At 37.9% G+C, this 24,388-nt stretch overlaps 1 protein-coding gene and 1 pseudogene across 1 annotated transcript in view; both read left to right on the top strand.

Moving 5' to 3' along the window:
- Positions 1–24,388, top strand: part of HTR2C (5-hydroxytryptamine receptor 2C) — a 392,965-nt gene that overhangs the window by 214,900 nt on the left and 153,677 nt on the right. The window lies entirely within an intron of this gene.
- On the top strand, positions 12,450–13,960 carry LOC118728183 (annotated as a pseudogene).

The following is a 24,388-nucleotide window of genomic DNA, read 5'->3' as shown; positions in this document are numbered from 1 at the left end:
CAGCTCCTGCATTGAGTGTCTGCCCCCTGGTGGTCAGTGTGCATCACAGTGACTGGTCATTTCGGCCATTCCACCATAATGGTTGCTTAGGCTTTTATTATATGGATGTAACTACCTGGCATTCAATGAGCCCCCTGAGGGTTCCCAGATTGCAAGATTGCAAGAGGGGGCAGGCCAGGCCAAGGGACTCCACAGGTGCATGATCAAGGCCAGGGAGGGACGTAAGAGATTGGCCAGCTGGGGAGGGATCACGGGAGGGCTCCAGGGCGTGTCAGGCCCATCTCACTCAGTCCTGATTGGCCCCAGCAGCAAGCTAACCTACTGGTCAGAGCATCTGCCCCCTGGTGGTCAGTACATGTCACAGTGACTAGTCGACTGTCTGCTCCCTGGTGGTGAGTGCACATAATGAATGGTTGAGTAGTCTTAGCAATATCATTAGCATATTATGCTTTGATTGGTTGAATGGATGACTGGATGACCAGACACTTAGCACATTAGGCTTTTATTATATAGGCTATATGGGAATGTATACTTACACAAAATATATGCATATGAAAGCATCAAGAATTGACATAATCCATGGTAGGACTGCAAATTAGTGTGGCCACTAGGGAAAACAGTATGGAAGTTCCTCAAAAAAATAAAAATGGAACTACCATAGGACCTAGCAATTCCACTTCTGGGTGTACATTCAAAGAAATCCAAAACACTAATTCAAAAAAATATATATGCATCCTATGTTCATTGCAGCATTATTTATGATACAGGACAAATGGAAATAACCCAAGTGCCTATCAATAGATGACTAGATAAAGAAGTGGTACATATACACTGGATGGCCAGATTATTATGATCTCCGAATGCATAATAATATGGCCACTCAGTGCATACCCTATATAATAAAAGGTTAACATGCAACTTGTCTCCTCCATCAGTTTGACCAGCAGGCAAGCTGGCCCAACACCCATGTCCTTTCCTCCTGGCCAGGTCATGCACCCAGCCTCTAATATATATATATATACTGAGTGGAAATATTATTATGCTTTCAGAGATCATAATAATCTGGCCACACAGTGTATACAATGATACAATGGAATATTACCCATCCATGAAAAAGAATGAAATGCTGCCATTTATGACAAGTTGGATGGCCTATACTAAGTGAAATAAGTCATACAGAGAAAGACAAATAGCATATAATTTTACATATATGTGGGATCTAAAGGACACTATAGACAAACAACAAAATGGAAACAGACTCATAGATACCAAAAACAAATTAAGGATTGCTAGAGGGTAGAGAGATTAGAAGGCTGGGTCCACTTGAAAAAAAGTGAATGGATTAAGAAATACAAATTGGTAGCTACAAAATTATCATGGGGATGTAAAGTAAAAAATAAGGAATATGGTAAATGATATTGTAATAATTATGTATGGTTTCAGTTGGGTACAGTACTTGAATTATGGGGGAACCACTTCATAAATTACATAACTGTCTACTAGTAACCACTTGCTATACTCCTGAAACTCATATAAAATAAGATTGAATGTCAACAGTAATTAAAAAATTAAATTAAAAAGAATTGACAGTCTACAGTTTTCTCACCCCTCCTTTAATCTACACAAAATCAAAGCACAATTACTTTAAGAAAAGTTAATTCATTGACTTTACATGAGAGAAGGATAATATGGGGTAGAAGAAACTAATTTTCTTCTCTTCTTAGAAAACATTAGAATGCTTCCCTCCCACACCTAAGTTTATAATAATTTTATGTCCAAATAATAAGTAGGAAAATGGGATAGCTTAAACCACATTCCCATTTCTCAGCTAAGAACACTGGGTATCAGAATTGTAGGATCACAGTGCTCAGAGATAATGTTGTTGTTACTTTCCCTGGAGTTTTCCTCTTAATATTAAAAATACCTACCTTCTTGCTTATAGTAATCAATTTGGATACCTCCATGGTAAGATGTTAAGGTATTTATCTACAATGAGATAATTTTGGCTGATGCTCAATAACTACAAACATATGGGAAATACAATAAATGCTAGAGGTCTGATTTGCTAAAATATTGCCATTTTAAAAGTCTAATTTGCATAAAGTTTAAATATTAGATATACAAAAACCACAGAAAACATTGGATTTGTAGAAGAAATAGGTCTGTAAAATATGATTCAAACAACTCAAAACAAATAGGAACTAAAAATAAAAGCAGAGGAGCTCAGAACTAGATATTCTATGAGTAGCTCTTCTATACAACATATATGACAGTGTGAATTCACTATTGGACAGTTAAGACTGTTAAATGCGGAATAGATATCTGTAGAGACTTGCGTATGACCCTTTGGAGACAGATATGCCTGGAGTCAAGTCCGAATTCCAGATGCCTATGAATTACATTGTTTTCAGCAGGTTTTAAACATCTCTGGATCTCACTTTTAAAAACCATCAATAAACTGCAGAGAACACAAACTGTTTTTAGTTATTAAAATAATGTGCTACATGTCCAACACAACAGTGCCATCTCTGAAATTCCTCAGGTAAAAATGAAATAACATTTAGTTAGTTAGTTCTTTAATGATGCCAAAGAAGTCCCATCTAGACAATCTTACATTCTATTCTTTACCTTTCTAAGACCCAATTTTCTTGACTTGTTACCTTTTGTCCCCATCTTTTGTCATCCAATGATGATATCCAAGGGCAAAAGCTACTGGAATTGAAGATTAAATATCTCTCTTCACCATGCTGAGGATATTGTCTTTAGTTAGTGATACATGGTCACTCAGATAAATATTCCAACAAAGTGTGACTATCATATGGTAAACAGTACACATTAAATTATTTAGGAGAATGTTCATTTTAGTTGAAAATACCCCTCAGATAAAACTGAGTTTCCCTAAAATAATTTATCCTAGAAAGGTAAGTTTTATTGAGTCTAGCTCCAATATCTTGGTATTTGTAAATCTGCAGCCAGAAAGGGCTTGTGATAACATATCTCATCTTGTAGGAAAACTCTTATTGATGGAAAGGCCAAAGTTTGTTGGCTTCCTTTGAGTTGCTTCCATGATTACCTTATTCCTGGCTATGGCTTGCTGCGTGCAATTCATGAGACTTCAGTTAAGCAACTTATTTAAAAAGCTATCCTATTTTGGTACCAGTGTTATCACTTTAAATCTATAAGGTAACATTTTTGTCCTCCTACATCTTGAAGTTTGATGCCTCTAAGAATTAATTACATAGATTTATTGAAAATAGAATATTATTATTGCATCTATGGCCAAGAATTCTGACGGCCTTCATAGTTTATCTCTTCCCCAATTCCAAATGCACATATCCTTCCTTTACTTTCATGTGTCTCTTTGTTCTTTGTTAAATGGTTCAGTGGAAGATCATATGAGCCAAATATTTTTTTTAAAAATAATAAAAATAAAGTAAAAAAATCAAGGTTTGCCAATTCTAAAGACATCTATATATCATAAATAATGAATCGGAAATTCTGTAATATAACATTTAACAGTCTTACATATTAAATACCTTTACAATTTAAAAGCACTTTCACATGTGGCATCTCATTTCATTACTATTATTTCTATATATGACTTAATATTGCAATGCTTAAAGTTGGGTATGATTAGTTCCATTTTTAAAGATAAGAAGCTGGAGGTTAAAGAGATTTGAAAACTATCTTAGCTCAGAAGTGGTATTGGTATTTTCACTGTCTGACACCAAAGATTGAGCTTTTTATTCCATTTAATATGTACAGTGGCACAAAGAGGTGGGTATAGGAAATAGTAACATTATTGTCATATATCAGGGTATGATAGAGAATTGAGTGCAGCATCTGTAACCCAGTGTTCCTTTTCCCCTTAATTACAATGACAACCATAGAGGATGATAATGCTTTTGATAGTAAAACCTGTCACTGTTAACACTAATATTATACCAGGAATCATGTGCACCCTTGACCCTATTCTCTTTCCACTACACCATTCTTTCTGTTAAATTGTATCCCTCTTAACTACAATCCACCTGTGGTTGGCCTAGGGCAGTGGTTGGCAAACTCATTAGTCAACAGAGCCAAATATCAACAATACGATTAAAATTTCTTTTGAGAGCCAAATTTTGTAAACTTAAACTTCTTCTAAAGCCACTTCTTCAAAATAGACTTGCCCAGGCTGTGGTATTTTGTGGAAGAGCCACAGTCAAGGGGCCAAAGAGCCACAGTTTGCCGACCACGGGTCTAAGGTAAGTTATGGTGAAGACCATTTAATATAAGATTTTCTAATTATTACAAGTTCGGTTTCACTGATTAGACAAGACTGTGATGTACATAATATAACATTTGTGGGTACAAAAGTGCCCACATATTCTACTTTTTACCCTTAAATTAATTAAAGACTAAATTAATTGTTTGTGTTATCAGGAGTAAATAGGGCTAATGGCTTTAAAAAAGTACATTATTCCATAAATGTTCTCACTTGGGAAGTTGATAACAAGTATTAATCAAGCTAAAGAAATTTTGCCAAGACAGACAGGGTATGACTGAAATACCTACAGTCAGACTGGAATGAGGTCTGGTCTCATCAGTTAGGGAAAATGGACAAGCAATGTCCTACTGGGACATAACAGTAAAATTGACTTTGTACTTATCACCTATACAAGAAGTTTCTTTATACATGTGTTAAGATAGGGGTATTAGGAAGTCAGATACTTGAAATGGTTAGCCAGAATTTAATAAAATTATTTGCTTCCTTCATGTAATTTTAAATAGATCTAAGTGTTAATTTTGCAGTAGATTAATAATATTAACATAAGCATTGCCCTGTTATAATTTCAATGGTCCTGAAATAATGGTTTGAATGTCTCTATATTCCTCAGATAATTAGATCACTACTAAGTTATACCTAGAGTCTGAGAACTAGAAGAGAACTTAAAGTTCAAATAACTGAGCTTCCATCATTTTACAGGTTCAGTGAGGTTAACTGATTATTCTAATGACACAAAGGTAAGTAGTATGAGAACCAGCAGAGGAGTCTATATTTACGTTCTGATCACTGAAGCATTCCAGCCATTTAACACCAAGAGAGCTCTGCACACTTAGGACTTCCCAAGCATATCTAGCATTGATTCTGCCAGTAACAGGTTAATCATTGGTTAACCAATCAACAATGGTTGGTATTTTAGCGTGAGAAAATGTATGTATTTCAACATGGCCTTCAATGACCAAAGTATTCAATCGCATGTAATATTTTTTTAATGGTAATGTTGATAAGAGATTACATAACTTTCGGTATTTGACTGATGTCAGGCCACTACTATGTTGGCTACACAAAAGAATTTTCATATGGTACTTATATTCTTCGGTTTACAATTTAGTGAAAACCCAGTATATTTTCCATACAATGTTAAATACTATGCTATGGTATTAATTATCACATAAAAACACTCATTAACCATAATATTCTACTGTTGGTCACATTAAAGACAATGCATTATCTTAGTACTAAAAATAAATGTTCTCACTAAATCCTTGATTTCTAATATAAATTTATACAACTTAACAAAAGAAAGACAAACAATCCAATTAAAAACTGGGAAAAGGACATAAATAGACACTTCTCCAAAGTGGACATACAGATGGCCAAGAGACATATGAAAAAATCTCAAAGTCACTAATCATCAGAGAGATGCAAATTAAAATGACAATGAGGTATCACCTCACACCTGTCAGAATGCCTACTATCAAAAAATCAACAAATGACAAGTACTGTCAAGGAAATGGAGAAAAGGGAACTTTAGTACACTGCTGATGGGAATGCAGACTGGTGCAGACATTATGGAAAACAGTTGCTATTAGTGAATTTCAAGGGATAAGAAACTTTAGTTTCAATATGTTAATTTCTCCATCAAGATGATTTTTTTAGAAAAGCAGTCTTTGCTACAGATCACTAATAATGAATGCCACTCAGAATGATAAAATAACAATAAGGTAAATCACAACATATAAACTTTCTGGCATTTATTAGCATCATTTATATCACCACTTAGTTACAAATGGTTTTTGGTTACAAATGGTTGGCATATGCCATGAGTCTAATAATCAAAATTCCTCCTCCCTGAAAAATAGAATTATTTGCAAGGAACACCGAGTCTTGCAGGGTAGATTGAAACTTGCAACCCCTTCAAGTGTCCAGCCTGGCTGTGGTGTTACCAGACTTGGGTGGTGAGTGGGTGAGGTTCAGCTTACCAGCAGTCTAGACTCTCCTGGGTTTTTGAAAATTGCCCTGGGTTCAGCCTCACTTCACCTGACTCCCCTGCTTCCAAACCAGAATGCAGGTGCCCACAGGGGACCAGAGGGTCTGAGGCATCTTGGCCCAGGGTTGCAGGAGGCATGTTCAGGGAGGAGTCACCAGTAGTGCTGTTTTTCTAGGGACTTGGGTAGAGGGTGCTGTGTTGTGTGTCCTGGGGAAGCTTTGTTGTGGTGGAATGGGAGTGTGTAGCTTTGGAAATGTAGCTTTCCAAGGCCTGGGGTGCTGGGTGCTCCCAGCAGAGAGGAAAGGCAGAAGGACAGGCCTTCTTACTCTTGGCAGCTGATTTAGGGGAACCCCTTTCTTAAGCCAGCACCTATTCGTGGTCATGTGGCATGGCCTTATGCAGCTTTAACTGCTCCAGTACAAGATTTGAACTGAGAGAAGGAGGCTTGAGGAATGTGTTGAATAAAATGGTAACATTCTGAAGGGAAGAGAAAAAGCGACCATCTTACAAGAAAAAAAGAAAAGAAAGACTTAAATCTCAAAAGCCCATTTGTCCTATGTTAATTATTATATGAGAGTTTAGAGGTAAGAGTGGCGGGTGAGGATAAGACTAGAATAACCTGTCTTTCAACTTCTTCATCTAAGTAAATTGAAAACAAAATTCTTTATCATTGCACATTAAGATGGCAAAAGATAATAGGTAAATAAAGGAACCTTTTTTTGTTAGATTACCATTATCATTCTTTGATGACGGTAGGTTCAGAACCTATATCCACCATCATCAAAGTAAATAATTTCTTTACTAGATGCCCAATGCATGAAGATTCATGCAAGAATGGGCCTTCCTTCCCCTGGCTGCTGGCATTGCCTTCACTTCAGCTGGAGCCGCCTTTCTGCCTTAACTCTAGCCCAGAGCTGCCTTTCCGCCTTCCCATGCTATCCAGAGGTCCAGAGCAGCTGGGATGGTGGTGAATGCCTGTGTCATTTCCATGGCAATGAAGCAAGCATTCTGCCACCAGCCACTAGGCATATGCATATGCAAATTAACCTGCCATCTTTATTGTATTATTTGCATACTCACTCTTGATTGGCTGGTGGGTGTTGCAAAGGTAGTCAATTTGCATCTTTTGCTTTTATTAGTGTAGATAGACATGGTCTTCCTCCCATTAGTGTCACCAGGATCAGGTGGATTAAGGAAAGGAAGCCAAGTGCCCAGTGTTCAGTAATACTATCCACTAAAATGAACTGCTACTTATACAATGTTTACAACAACTCTGGCTGTCACAAAACAGACACTAGCAATTTTCAACATCATCATCATAACTATTATTGCAGAAATACTGTACTTTGTTAGCTGTCATAAAGGATTCCTATCCTAGGCAACAAATTTATCTATATAAAAGTGTAATATGCAAAGTGTCCCCTTAGGAGATTGACCTACCAGGAGTTTAATCACTCAGTATGATATGTGCTGACCATGAGGGGGCAGTGCAGAATGAAGGAAGGCCCTGATCAGCCCTGATCACTGGCCAAGCTTAGGGACCCTACCCATGCACACATTTTGTGCACCAGGCCTCTAGTTAGTTAACAAAATTATACGCTTCAGGTGCACAACTTTATAATACAGCATCTTTATATTCTATAATGTACACGTGATCTTAATTTTAAAAGTCCACTGCAGTTTCCTTAAATTTGAGTACATTTTCTCAGCCACAGAGAGTCTGTGTTGAAAGCAGTATTGCAATGAAGTATAGGGACAAAAATCATCTCCCCTATTCCAAAATGTCTCATTTTGAAAATTATTGTACCATATTTCTGAGAGCAATACATAATAATTTATTTTAAATTACAGCATTGTAATTTTGGAATTAGCAAGAGATTTTGCAGTAGCATTATGGGAGCTATCAGGTGAATATTTAGCACTGACTCTGAAGTATTCATATGCCATTTTAGCTGTATGAAGTTCCAAATACAAGATAATAAGCTTTCTTAATTTTCTCTTTGACTTGAGAAAATAGGAGTCTCTGTAAAAGCTAACTTCAAAGTCTGATCTAATTATACTATTAGAAACAGTAATGAGAGATCAAGATAGTGACTGGCAGGAAGGTAGGGAGGGAGAGTGGGAGAGAATGAGGAACCAGTAGAAGAGAGTGTAGACATGTGGTGTGTGTGTGTGTGTGTTTGTATGAGCTAGGGACAGTATGATTCTGAAGGTCCTCCAAGGGGCTGCCAAACTGGGCAGTCTTAGATGGCAGAGCCCAGCGCACAAAGCGGACACTTCTGGGCAGCCAGTGTAGGCTCAGAGACCATGGCATCTTGAGAAACAGAGCTGCTTGAGACTAGGATCCTGGCCTCAGCACCACCCAGTTGCATCTGAGATGCAAACCAGGACCCTGCAGCCACTGGGGACAGAACTGCGACCACAGCTTCAGACTAGCAGACAACAAGAATGCAGACTTTCTGGGAGCAGATTTCTGTGAGTCAAAGAGCCTATCCCCCTCCCTGCAGGCTCCCAGGCAACACCATAGTAACTGATAGACCCGCCCCTCGCTCAAGCCGCAGCTCCCCTACAGGAAATCTGAGCTTGAGAGAGTGAGCGTGGACTGCAGTGCTGCTACTGGAATTTGAGAGACTGGAATCTGCTCCCTGCAACACCATCAGATGACCAAACTCAAAGCCCATGCAGAACGGCAGTGCCACCTGATTTTGATTCTGGGCAAGCACACACAGAAGTCAGTTTTCCCCAGTGGAGACACGCCACAGAGCTATTGTGCAACCCAGTCCCCCATGGTGACCTGGACCCAAATTCTCCCAGCAAGAGGCAGAACTGAGCACCACTAACTTGACTCTGTTTCTTAACTTGTGCACCTGGGATCCCTGACTCACAGAGCATTCACACTAAGCGTCAGTGACTCCAACTCTTGGTGCATGTGCACATGGAGACCCTGATTCTCAGTGAGAAGCCACATGAGGCAACAGAGACTCTAATACTCAATTCTTGGTGCAGACACAGGGAAACTCTGACTCCTCCTATGCTCTAGGGCACATGTGTCAAACACAAGGCCCGCGGGCCAAATCCGTTCCGCCAGGCCTTGCAATGTGGCCCACACCGCGCTGTCATCACTGCACTCCGCTGCGTTTCCATCACAATGACAGTTTATGACTGTTCAGTAAACCATTTGGCCCGCGATTTAGGCTGGATTTTAGATTTTGGCCCCTTCTCTGATTGAGTTCGACACTCCTACTCTAGGGCAGTGTTTCCCAACCTTCTCTCATGATGAGAATCACCTGGTGGAGTTGTTAAAACACAGATTCCTGAATCCCAACTAAGAAGTGCTAAACTAGAATTTTTGAGAACATATAGGTAAAATTGCATACCTAACTTAGTGCTCTGTATATAAAATCTGTCTTAGAGCACTAGTTAAGTATACAATTTTACCTATATGTTCCCAAAAATTCTAGTTTAGCACTTCTTAGTTGGGATCTGGGAATCTGTGTTTTAACAACTCCACCAGGTGATTCTCATCATGAGAGAAGGTTGGGAAACACTGCTCTAGGGGACTCATTTTAAGCACACGCCAACAGTGTGGTGCCAGCAGGGTCCCTGATTCTAAGTGAATACACAAGACCACACTGAACACTGGGAGCACTGACCCTGGGCAAGCCAGCTTCCCACCAACCCACGGCAGCCACACGTCCTAGTGTCAGAGCACTTCAGTGAAACTCGGGTGGTATGAAGTTTCCACAGCATAAGTCCCAGGTCCATGCAACTTGCTTAAACCTTCTGGTGATAGTCAGAATGGAGAGATGACACAATCCCCAGAGGAAAGAAAATGAGGAGTCTACAAGAAAGGAAATTAGTGAAATTGAATCATGCAACATGACAGAAAAAAAAATTCTGAGTAACGGTTGTGGAATTTAAACATTGGATGGATGAGAAAATCAACAGCCTATGCAAGAATCAGGAAGAAATGAAAAGTGATATAGCTACAATCAAAAACACCATGGAAAGTTTCAACAGTAGACTAGAAGAATCAGAGGATCGAATTAGTGAGTTAGAAGCTCAGGTACAGAAACAATCTCAATCTGAACAGAAATTGGAGAAAAAAAATTAAAAAGCAGGAAGAAAGCCTAAGTGAGCTTTGGGACAACATGAAATGAAGTAAAATAAGTAAAATAGGGCTTCTAGAAGGACAAGAAGAGCAGCAAGAATTAAAAAATATATTTGAAAAAATAAAGACAGAAAACTTCCCAGATATGGGGAAGAAAAAAGTTACACAAGTATAGAGAGTCCCAAGCAGGATCAACCCCAAAAGACCCACACCAAGACATGTCATAATTACAATGGCAAATAGCAACAACAAAGAGAATCTTAAAGGCTGTAAGAGAGAGACAGAGTTACCTACAAAGGATCTCCCATCAGATTATCAAATGATTTCTCAACAGAAACACATCAAGCTAGAAGGGAATAGAAAGAGGTATATAAAGTGTTGCAAAGCAAAGGATTGAATCCAAGAATACTCTATCCAGCAAGACTATGAATCAAAATTGAAGGGGAAATCAGGAGCTTCGCAGACAAAAAAGACTAAAGGAGCTTATCACTACCAAACCAGCAATGCAAGAAATGCTAAAGGGAATACTATAGAAAGAAGAAATAAACAGGGGGGAAAAAGACACAAAAATAGATATGTCTACAAACAAATATCTTTCAGTAATAACTTTAAACATAAACTGACTAAATGCTCTAATCAAAAGACATCAAGTAGCTGAATGGATAAAAAAAAAAACATGACCCATATATATGCTGTCTACAGGAGACCCACCTCAGAACAAGAGACTCACACAGACTGAAAGTGAAGGGATGGAAAAATATCTTTCGAGCAAATGGAAATAAAATTTTTAAAAAGCTGGGGTGGCAATACTTATATCTGACAAAATAGACCTCAAAGTGAAGGCCAAGCGATAAGGAAGGCCACTTCATAATACTAAAGGGATCAATACAACAAGAGGATATAATCCTGATAAACATATATGTACCCAACGCAGGAGCACCCAAATACATAACAAAATTTCTGGAAGATATCAAAGGAGAGATTGACAACAATACAATCATAGTAGGGGACTTTAATACAACACTGAGATCACTGGATAAATCCTCTAAACAAAAAATCAGCAAAGACAAAGAAATCCTAAATGATTCACTAGATCGGATGGACTTTACTGACATCTTCAGAACATTTCACCCAAAGCCACAGAATATATGTTCTTCTCAAGTACACATGGGACATTTTCAAAATTAAACCATATATTGGGTCACATGCAAAGTCTCCCCAAATTCAAGAAGATTGAAATCATACCAAGCATCTTCTCAGACCATAATGCCATAAAATTAGAAATAAACTACAATAAAAACAATAAAAAAATCTCAATCACCTGGAAGCTTAATATTAGCATGCTATTAAATAATGATTGGGTTTACCAAAGAGACCAAAGAAAAAAATTAAAAGCATCCTGGAAACCAATGACAACAAAAACACAACAATCCAAAATCTATGGGACACAATGAAAGCAGTCCTGAGAGGAAAATTTATAGCTCTACAAACCTACCTCAAAAAAACAAGGTAAAATTATACAATAGTAAATCATCTAACTCTACAACTCAAAGAATTAGAAAGAGAACAATAAAAAAGTGAGCAGAAGGAAGGAGATAATAAAGATCAGAGAAGAAATAAATGACATAGAGACCAAAAAAAAAAACCCACAAAAGATCAATGAAACCAATAGCTGGTTCTTTGAAAGGATAAACAAGATTGATGAACCTCTAGCCAGGCTCACCAAGAAGCAAAGAGAGATGACTCAAATAAACAAAATCAGAAATGAGAGAGATGAAATAACAACAGACCCCATAGAAATACAAAGGATTGTTAAAAAAAATACTATGAACAATTCTAATCCAACAAACTAGACAACCTAGAGGAAATGGACATATTCCTAGAAAAATACAACCTTCCAAAAACTCAATAGGAAAGATTCTAAAAATCTCAATAGGCCGATAAATGTGAAAGAAATTGTAACAGTCATCAAAAAGCTCCCAGCAGAGAGCAGTTTCACCTGAGGACTCCTGCCCTCGAGTTCCAGCCCGCTCTTCCTGATGGCCCACCCTGTAGGTTTTGGACTTGTTCTACTAGCTCCTGCAATCAAAAGGAGTTTACATCCAGGAAGAAATAATCCAAGAAAAGGAAGAATAAGCAGGTCAATATGTGTAGCTCCGTGGCTGCCACGTTGTTGTTTTTGACAGATCATCAAATCAGGGAAGACTAGCCCCAAAAAGAAATCTTAAGAACATTAAAGGCCAAGTGTTAGGAGGAGCTGGACTTTAGGACTGTGGTGATGGATGAGGTGGTGCTGACAATTGAGCAAGGAAACCTGGGTTTGCGGATCAATGGAGAACTAATTACTGGTGGTGGTAGTGACAGTACCAACCCCTTGGGTGCAAAGTGATAGTGACATCACTGTCTAATGCCACCTAGAGAAGATGGGATGCTGGTTGATGAACCGACCTCAAGTCATTCTGAACTGTGTGAATAAGTTCTGGACCTTTCAAGAATTGGCTGGCCATAGTGTTCCTCTGCCCAATACTTTCTCTTATGGTGGTCATGATTTTTTTCTAAGATGACTGATGAAGCAGAAGTACGGGAGTTCCCAATGGTACTGAAGAATACACGATATCATAGAGGCAAAGCTATTTTCTTGGCTCAAGATAAGCACCATTTGGCTGATCTAAGCCATCTTATTTGCCATGAAGCTCCATACCTGTTCCAGAAGTATGTTAAAGAGTCTCATGGATAGGATATATGTGTCATTATTGTGGGAGTTGGTGTGTTTGGCACCATGTTAAGTTGTTCAACAGATGGGAGGATGCAAAGCAACTGCTCACTAGGTGGTGTGGGAATGATGTGCTCATTGAGTGAACAAGGGAAGCAGCTAGCTATCCAGGTGTCTAATATCCTGGGAATGGATGTGTGTGGCATTGACCTGTTGATGAAAGATGATGGCTCCTTCTGTGTCTGGGAGGCCAATGCAAATGTAGATTTCATCACATTTGATAAGGATTGTAATCTAGATGTAACTAGTATCATAGCAGACTATGCCGCCTCCCTTATGCCCTCTGGCCAGCTCACCCGGTGTATGTCCCTGCTCTCCATAGTGTCCATGGTCAGTGAGACTAGTGAACCAGAGCTGGGTCCCCCAGCCAGCACTGCTGTCTATACCATGAGTGCAAGTTCCAGTTCTTTTGACAGGAACCCTGAAAGAACTGAGCAAGAACTGCTCACCAAGCTCAATATGAACCAGCTACTAGCCAATGAAATTGAATTTCTGATGGAGTGACTCCACTGGTAAATAATTAATCAACAAAACCCTGTAAAACTTTCTTTTTTTCTTATTTTTTTAACCAACTTGCAATGTTGTTATGGAATATGCTCAGGAAGATGAGAGAAAATTGAGTAGGATTAGTTAAAAGAGAAGAAAGAGGGAGATAGACAAGACCTCTGCTAGTAAGATGTTACTGTCTTGCATTTACAAATGATACAAATATGCTAGACAGAAGAGGTGAGATACAGAAAAATGTCAGGTTCTCGTAGTTACCCTTTTAATTACTCAAAAATGTGCATGTTCTCAGGCCATAAAGAACACACAAAATTTTTTCATGGGTCCTTGTTTTTGGTTTTGTACATTTGGTATAAATTTCAAAGTAGGATAACTTTACATGGTGGCAAAGATTTATAATGTGTTTAGGAAAACATCTATCTAAATTACAGGATTTTTTATACAAATCTGAAAATTCTGCCTTTACCATATTAACTAGCAGCTTTATATTCATAGTTTATGTTGTCTTGAGAGGGTTCTTATTGGGATTCATTATTTCTGTTTTTAGTTTTTCCCTTAATTTGAGTGGGAGGGTAATGTGCATATGACCCAATAAAGGTTTTTTTAAATGACAAAATTGGCAAGTTTGAATGATAAAGGGAAATGAACAGTATTGCAATGTCTGGTACACAAAATATCATTTATTCCGATGTATATAGAATGACATTAGTTTAAATATAAAAATAAAAAATAAAAAAAGCTCCCAGCAAACAAAAGCCTGGGGCAAGACGGCTTCACAGGAGAGTTTTACTAAACATTCAAGGAAGAAATAAAGCCTATTCTCCTCAGACTGTTCCAAAAAATTCAAGAGGAAGGAACACTTCCAAGCTCCTGCTATGAAGCCAGCATCACCCTAATATCAAAACCAGATAGAGACAACACAATGAAAGAGAATTATAGGCCAATATCTTTCATGCACATAGATGCCAAAATCCTCAACAAAATTCTAGCAAACCAGATATAGCAATACATCAGAAAGATCATACACCATGACCAAGTAGGATTTATCCTAGGGATACAAGGATGGTACAATATCCAAAAATCAATAAACATGATACATCACATATACAAATTAAGAGATAAAAATCACATAATCATATCAATTGATGCAGATAAAGCATTTGACAAAATCCAACACCCCCTTTTTAAATAAAAACACTCAGCAAGGTGGGAATAGAAGGATCATACCTCAACATAAAAGCTATATATGACAAACCCACAGAAAACATCATTCTCAATGTGCAAAACCTGAAACCATTTCCCCTAAGAACAGGAACAAGACAGGGATGCCCACTCTCACCACTCCTGTTCAACATAGTACTGAAAGTACTAGCCATTGCGGTCGGAGAAGAAGAAAAAATAAAAAGCATCCAAATTGGAAAAGAAGTAAAATTGTCTTTGTTTGCAGATGTCATGATACTGTACATAAAAAACCTTAAGACTCAATCAAAAACTATTAGACTTAATAAATGAATTTGGCAATGTAGCAGGATACAAAATTAATGCCTAGAAATCTATGGCATTTCTTTACACCAACAGTGAACTTACAGAAAAAAAAAAAGACTAAAAAAGCAATCCCATTTACCATCACACCAAAAAATTAAGATACCTAGGAATAAACTTTACTAAGGAGTTAAAAGACCTATATGTGAAAAACTACAGGACACTGAAAAAAATAGATAGAGGAAGACATAAATAGATGGAAGAACATATTGTGCTCATGGATTAGTAGAATCAACATCATCAAAATGTCCATACTAACCAAAGCAATCTATAGATTCAATGCAATCCCAAGTAAAATACTAATGGCATATTTCACAGACCTACAACAAACTTTCCAAAAATTCATCTGAAATTAAAAAAGACCCTGAATAGCCATAGCAATCCTGGGAAAGAAGAACAAAGTAGGTGGGATCTCTATACCAGATATCAAGCTGTATTACAAAGCTACTGTTCTTAAAACAGCCTGGTACTGGCATAAGAACAGACATATATACCAATGGAATAGAATAGAGAACCCAGAAATTGACCTAATCACTATGCCCAATTAATGTTTGACAAAGGAGGCATGAACTTACAATGGAGTTAAGACAGTTTCTTCAACAAATGTTGTTGAGGGAATTGGACAGATACATGCAAAAAAATGAAACTAGATCACCAACTTACACCATACACAAAAATAAACTCAAAATGGAAAAAGGACTTAAACATAAGCTGGGAAATCATAAAAATACTAGAGGAATTCACAGGCAGAAAAATCTCAGACATATGCCAAAGGAACTTCTTCATTGATACTGCTCCAAAGGCAATAGAAACTAAAGAAAAAATAAACAAATGGGACTACATCAAAATAAAAAGCTTTTTCACAGCAAAAGAAACCATCAACAAAACAATAAGAAAGCCCACTGCATGGGAGTCCATATTTGCTAATGACATCACAGATATGGGTTTATTCTCCAACATTTGCAGGGAACTTATACAATTTAACAAAAGGAAGATAAACAATCCAATAAAAAAAAAAATGGGCAACGGACCTAAATAGACACTTTGCGAAGGATGACAGAAGGAAGGCTAAGAGTCATATGAAAACATGCTCAAAGTCACTAATTATCCAAGAGATGCAAATCAAAACAACAATGTGGTATCATCTCACACCTGTGAGAATGGCTATCATGAACAAATCAACAAATGACAGGTCATGGCAAGGATGTGGAGAAAAAGGTACTCTTTTGCACTGCTGGTGGGAATGCAGGCTGGTGCAGGCACTGTGGAGAACAGTATGGAGTTTCCTCAATAAACTAAAAATGGAACTCCCATTTGACCCAGTGATTCCACTTTTAGGAATATATCCCAAGAAACTAGAAACATGAATCAGAAAAGATATATGCACCCCTATGTTCATAGCAGCACAATTCACCATAGCTAAGATTTGGAAACAGCCTAAGTGCCCATCAGCAGACGAGTGGATTAAAAACCTGTGGTATATCTACACAATGGAATAATATGCTGCTGTTAAAAAAAAAGGAGTTCTTACCATTTGCAACAGCATGGATGGAACTAGAGTGCATTATACTAAGTGAAATAAGTCAGTCATAGAAAGACAAATACCACATGATCTTACTCATTTGTTGAATATAATGAATAACATAAACTGATGAACAAGGACAGATCCAGAGGCAGAGAAGCATCTATTAGACTGCCAGACCTCAGAGGAATGATAGGGAAGAGTGGGGAAAGGAGGAAAGATCAATCAAAGGACTTGTATGCATGAATATAAGCCCAACCAATGGACATGAACCCCAGGGGGGTGAGGGCAATAGTGGGGGGGGTTGGGGGTTAATAAAGAGATGAGGACACATAAGTAATACCTTTATCAATAAAGAAATTAAAAAAAAAAGATTTCCCCTCAGTCCATGCTAGTGGGCTGGAGTAAATATGTCTAAGTATGTAGGCCTCCACATTCTTCTTTCTAGGAATACAAATCAAGGGAGGTACACTCAGGTAAATACCCAAAAGGGAATCCCATGGTCTCCCCTTCTTCTCTGATGTCATTTCACTTTCCCCTAATAATTATTGTAATGGTAATGCCACACTATATTTTATATCATATTTGAGGGTTTACATAATATTTCCACATGTATTCAACTTACTCTAGCCAAGAGTCCACTTGTGAAAAATATTTCATCTCAAAAGAAATAAAAAAAGAAACAGTGATGAGAGGTCAGGAGCTTTTGAAGGAAGCTTCTGGGCTATTTCCTGACACTTCCATTAGTTATATGAGCTAATTAAATACCAAATAAAGGGAGGAGCAGACATCTTAAAATGTGCCATAGAGTTTCACAACTCTACTTTTTCTCAGAAATATGCTTCAGTATTTCCAAAGAACCAAATTAATTGCAAGAAACTCATTTGTCTACCTAACTAAACAGAAGCCATTATGTAGCCCATGATGACATTTCAACATGAGTGCCCCTACTTGCTTCAAGTTTTGCTCAGAATGATGCTTTAGCTTTACATTTTCTGGTCTTATTTTATTGATAAACTCTACTTATGTTTTATTTGTTTTCTTGCTTGCTTTTTTTTTTTATCAACATTGCTATGGAGAGGGCAGATTATCATCCCTCTCTTTTATTCTCCCTTTAAGAGAAAGATAAATCAAGCCACTTAAATGTTGTCTATTCCCTTGTCATTTTAAGAATGACAAAGGAGCACCTAAAATGTACTGGGCTGTTTGTTGAGTAAGTGTACCCCTTTGCTTGTAGAAGTAGTAATGGGGGAAATTTACAGAGTAGCTGATAATTTTAATACAATGTAGAATAATTACAAAATAAGAAAAAAAATTTTCCCTCAGTCCATGCTAGTGGCAATCCATAATATGCAAATGTGGGCTGGAGAATTATGTCAGAGTTTCTTGTGAACACAAAGGAAAGTAGATAATAAGGAAGGGGAAAGGTTTCAGAAATGGCTTTGGGGAGGTGGTGACAACTAAGCTGGTGATATTGTATCTCAAACTCAGGTTTGTCTGGTTTCAAAGTTTATGTTCATTTTGTGATAATGTAGTAGAGGTTACACAGTGCTTAGCCAGCATTTAATGTTGCTGAAGAAAAAGGTTCTCAATCTAAGAATAACATGCTTCTATTTACTATAAGGTTGTTGGGATAAAAAGAATGAAATCATTAAGAAATAGTTCCTATCAAAATGATGTTATGTTAAAATTGTAGATAATTACTTTCTGTTTTTGCAAAATTTTGCAACAATCAAGAGACATTAAAGTGATCAAAAGAAATAAACTAAAAATTTACAATTCTTCAGCTTTCATATATGGACTGTTACAGAGTTCCCGAACAATCAAACAACGCAGGAGAGTTTGGAGAGAACCACTTTATTCATCGCGCGATGGGCTTAGAGAAAATGAATTCAAATTCTAAGCAAAGGTACAAACAGAGCTTCCTTTTTTATAAAGGAGCCAGCTCTCTGTGCAATTAGTGGTTATCTCGCTGCTGTCCTTGAAAACAAATATAGCTAAATTTATGGGCATACCTAGTCTTGACCTGCAAGGACAGACAACTAATTTTATGATCCTCATTTTACAAGCAGTCTAGAAAGCAAACATTTTATCTAAGAAAAACATTAGAAAATTACAAAGAGCAGTTTTTTACAAAATAGGGGTTTTCCTTTTCAGGACTATGGAGTAAATATCTGTAATCTATTGTTTAGGATGAGAAGAAAAAAAAATAATTTTTAAAGTAATTGTTAACCTAGCCAGTTGGGCTCAGTGGAGCACATACATCTGTTGCTCTATCCTTGGCCCACGTTGGGGTGTGTGTGGGAGGCAACCCATAGACATGAGGACACATTGATGTTTCTATCTCTTTCTCTCTCCCTCCCTTCCACTCTCTCTCTACTATAAAAATCAATTGAAAAATATCCCCAGATAAGGATTAACAAAAACATTTTTAAATAAATAATTGTTCACACCAAAAAACTAGAATGCTGATTAATTTTATGTGCTTTTAAATGACAAGTAATCTAATCTATTGAACCATAGCATCCTATGCTAGTTGTCCCTGGAAAACATTCAACTGGTATTTCCAAGGATTTGTTTCAGTAACACAAATTTCAGGTACAAAGTATTTTAAAAAGCTAATACAGTCCTTGGTCTTATATCTGCTTCCCTTACATTCTTGCCCTAGGAAATACTTGCCCTAGGCAGTACATCCACTTTCCTATTTTCAGTTACTATCTGCTGATGACATCAAATTCTAAAATCCAGGTCATAAACGTTTCCTATACTTTAAGCCTTTTCTTTTCCTACACTTTAAGCTTTTTTATAAATGTGTCAAGATGATATCTTATCTGTTTGTGACAAAGCCATGCAAAAATAAAGAGCTGATCAACAACCAGGGAACAAAATATGAAGGTTGAAAGTTAGGAATGTAGCCAAATAGTTCATTTAATCTAGAAGAGACAGGCAAGACAGGAACTGAGATTCACCAGAGGTATCAGTGGGTTAAAGGAAACTTTTTGTTGTTATGCTTATCCTAGTGTGTCCCATGGGGTACCAAAGTGCTTAATTTTTACTTGCCATTTTTTGTTTCCTGCCTACCTGGCCCTCAAACTTTGGCACATGATTCATTTCTTCCTTAGGTGTAGACATGCACCTTCATTCCCAGGTTAACCTTTGTTGCCTCCTTGACCAGGGTCCATGAACTGCTAATATAGTTCTACAGCCTGTCTATCATTACCACTCTGTACCTGCCTTTGCCATTTCATTTTTTTATTCTCAAATTCGAAGCATAATTTTCATCACATAAAAAAGTCTATAAAAATTCCTATACCTCACCTCAAAGTGATTATATAATGACTAGAAGCCTGGTGCACAAATTCATGCACTCAAGAGCATCCCTCAGTCCGGCCTGTGCCCTCTTAAAGCCAGATAGCCCTCGGGGGATGTCCAACTGCCACAGAAGTGGGAGAGGTTCCCACCACCACCGCTGCATTTGCCAGCAGTGAACCAGCTTCTGGCTGAAGAAGTGCTCTTATCACCAGCAGACAGCTCCTGCATTGAGCATCTACCTCATGGTAGTTAGTACTCATCATAGTGACTGGTCATTCCACCGTCAGGCCAAAACTGGCTCTCTGACATCCTCTGAGGGGTCCTGGATTACAAGAGGGTGCATTCCAGGCTGAGGGACACCACTGGTGCACAGTCAGGCCGGGGAGGGGTGCAGGAAGTTGGCCAGTCAGGGAGGGGCCCCAGGAGTGCTTTAGGGTGTGTCTGGCCCATATCACTCAGTCCTGATTGGCTGGACACCAGCAGTAAGCTAACCTACTAGTCAGAGTGTCTGTCCCTGATGGTCAGTGTATGTCATAGTGAGCAATTGAGCAGCCTTAGCATATCATTAACATATATACACTTTGATTGGTTGAACAGATGGCCAGACAACTGGACACTTAGCATATCAGGCTTTTATTATATAGGATAATCAAGCTAAAATGTATAGTTTTTAAAAATTTTTTAAACAAATTTATATAAATATTTTAAAGTACATTTTACAGACTATTAATAAAACAGATAAAATGTGGCATAGTAAGACTAACAGACTGCTTATGTCACAGACAGGATGGCTAAGTGTGTTCTTGGAAATAATAGGTCTAGTAATAAGTAATGTCGTTTTCTAATACTTTTTTATTTAAACAATACAACAAAATTTAATCAACAATATAGTTGCAGTTGTTTTCTACTACTTGTGCCCAACGCTCAGGAAGCATTTTAATCCCTCTGTTGTAAAATTCTTGTGATTTTGATGCAAAAAATTCGGTCAATGCATTTTTGAGGCATTCTTCATTATTAAATTTTTTTCCAAGAAGAAAGTTTTGCAAAGAACGAAACAAATGGTAATCGGAAGGGGCAATATCAGGAGAATATGCAGGTTGAGGGAGAACTTCCCATTCCAACTGGCACAGTTTTTCAGCAGTGATTCTTGCAGTATGCGGTCATGCGTTATCGTGGTAAAGAATTACGCCCTTCCGATTAATCAGCGCGGGTTCTTTTTCTCTTAAAGCTTGGGCTAACCTTTCCAATTGGGCACTATACACTGCACTTGTAAAGGTTTGGTTAGATGGTAAAAGTTCATAATGAAGAATTCCTTTAAAATTCCACCAAACACACAACATCACTTTTTTCGCATGCAAGTCAGGTTTTGACGTGGGCTGCGGAGCCTCATTTTTGTCCAACCATTGAGGCCGCCTTTTCTAATTAACATACAGCACCCATTTTTCATCTCCAGTAACAATTTGCTCTAAAAACGGCAAACGGTTTTGAGGAGAGAGGAGCGAACTGCAAATTGTGACTCTTTGATTACGGTTGTTGTCGGTCAACTCATGAGGAACCCATTTTCCAAACTTTTGGACTTTGCCAAGTGCACGCAATTGATTGGAAATTGTTTTTTGTGAACAATTTAAAGTTGTCGCAAGCTCTTGTTGGGTAATTTGAGGATTTTGCACCAAAAGAGCTTGAAGAGCTTCTTGATCAAAATTGGACACAGGGCCTCGACCACTCTTGTCATCTAACAAAAAATTTCCCTCGCGAAATTTCTCAAACCAATGCTGGCATTTTCTGGCGCTAACTGCATCTTGACCAAGAGCACTACAGATGTTTTTTGCAGCCTCACTTGCTTTTCTTCCTAATTGGAACTTGTAAGGCATGCAGTGCCGAATATGCTCTTCATCCGCCATCTTCTTAGCCCTAGTTTTGCAACAAAAACCAAACCAAACACAAACTTTTTCAAGCAAAACTTGTTAATTGCACTTCACACATTCTGTAGATACCACGTGTTTGAAGGTTATGTCAATACAAGTCAACGCCAAGCAAGATTTTAAACGAATGTTTAAAAACGACATTAATTATTACTATACCTGATAGAATTCTTGGAAGTTCAGATTAAGCCTCTGACCAGGTGTGACTATAGGACACTGCCAAAGTTGCTTTGCCTTTCCCACACCAGGTAAAATAGTTCCCTATTGCCTGTTATTCCCTACAATTCCAATGATAAAAAATTAATTTTAATTCTACATGCCTAATTAAAACACAGATGCTGTGAATGGGAGAAAAAGATTTGAAAGTAAAGAAAGTGTCCAAAGACCAATTTGATCTTTTCATAATCTCCTCCTGACCTCTTTGTATGTATCTTTTAGAAGATTAACATGCTAATGTTTATAGAATGCTTTAAAGTCTTTGGATAACAAAAGAGATTTAAGTAGTGCAATGACAATAGTTATATAGTAAAATATTCAACGAACATATGGTTGTCACATATACATATGGAACACTCATGTTGGGGAAATCCTTACATATTTCCTCTTTATTTTGCATAGCGTTTTTCTTTAGTTTTTGGCAATGTCTGCCTTATGGAAAAAAACAGGGTTATGGTAATATGTTTCCATTGCAGGCATTCATTACAAAGATTTAATTCACTGAAAAATATGTTGGCATATTACATATGCAGTTTGCCTATAAAGGCTAAATATTTTTTTGTCAGTATATTTCTAAATGGATATTCTCAATAGAAGACATAAGTTATTGCAGGAAGCTTCTTCCTAGGAAAGTTTTCCTGCCAAGCTATTACTTGTTCCCAGACTACGCCTTCATTAATCATCCATTAACAGCCACCAGTTTATGCTCCAAACATTCAAGGTTCCTCCTGGTAAAACAACTATTTCTTCCTAGTGTCATTTTTGCGTAATTCTCTATGCAGCCAGGATTTTTAAATTAGTTTTAGTCCCATGCCGAAACCGGTTTGGCTCAGTGGTAGAGCGTCGGTCTGCGGACTGAAAGGTCCCAGGTTTGATTCCGGTCAAGGGCATGTACATTGGTTGAGGGCATATCCCCAGTAGGGGGTGTGCAAGAGGCAGCTGGTCGATGTTTCTCTCTCATCAACATTTCTAGTTCTCTATATCTCTCCCTTCCTCTTTGTAAAAAATCAATAAAATATATTTTAAAAAATAGATTGTTTAAAAAAATAAAAAAATTATTTTTAGTCCCACTACTTTCTCTTCTGTCTCTTACTATTCTATGAATGGTTATTTATTCACCAAAAATGATTTTCTATAAAAATAAAGCATTATCTGGGGGTGGTAGCCACCCCAAAATTCTGTGGCTTCTTCCTTGGTTACTCTAATCCGTTATATGGTTTATATATTTAACAAACCTATATTATGAAAGCCAGGCCATATTCTTTGAAGATGTGCTCCAGTAGTTTAGATAGGCAGCATATATTCAAAAAGAACTGTGAAAATGCCATCATGATTAATCACAAATAACCTGTTGGTGAACTGAAGTAACTGATAATCATTTCCAATCTTCCCAAGTAATACCAGCTTATACATTGAATTATGATGGTAAACAGTGGATATTTTGTTACATAAGAGTAAAAATATCAAATGATATAACCATATTTGCATATTTTACCAGACAAAGATCTTTTAATATTTAAGTATATGATTAATTAATTTAAAAATAATACACTGCAGACTTAAGTCAGATTAATTCATTTTTTAAAAAATACACTGTAGACTTAAGTAAAAAAGGACTTTGGAGTCTCATGTAATTATATTTTTTGCATTCATAAAAACAGCCATGCCACTCTGCAAATGAAAATTACCCCCTAAAATCATATACATGCAACTATACTTCATAATCTCATTTATTAATACACTAGAGGCCCGGTGCACAAAATTTGTGCATGAAAGGGGGTGTTGTCCCTCAGACCAGCCTGCACCCTCTTCAATCTGGGACCCCTCAAGGGATGTCCAACTGCCTGTTTAGGCCGAACCCCAGTAGTATCGGGCCTAAACAGGCAGTCAGACATCCCTGTCACAATCTAGGACTGCTGGCTCCCAACTGCTCACCTGTCTGCCTTCCTGATTGCCCCTAACTGCTTCTGCCTGCCAGCCTTATCACACCCTAACCACTCCCCTGCCAGCCTGATTAACACCTAACTGTTCCCCTGCCATCCTGTTTGCCCCTAACTGCCCTCCCCTGCAGGCCTGCCCCCCCACCTCAACTGCCTTTCCCTGCAGGCCCAGTCACCCCCAACTTCCCTCCTCTGCCAGCCTGTTCACCCTTAACTTCCCTTCCCTGCAGGCTTGATGCCCCCAACTGCCCTCTCTTGCAGGCCTGGTCCCTCCCAACTGCCTACTCCT

This window comes from Pipistrellus kuhlii, unplaced genomic scaffold, assembly GCF_014108245.1.
Source record: "Pipistrellus kuhlii isolate mPipKuh1 unplaced genomic scaffold, mPipKuh1.p scaffold_m20_p_29, whole genome shotgun sequence".
NCBI classification, from domain to species: Eukaryota; Metazoa; Chordata; class Mammalia; order Chiroptera; family Vespertilionidae; genus Pipistrellus; species Pipistrellus kuhlii.
This window is presented reverse-complemented; position numbering and strand designations above follow the sequence as displayed.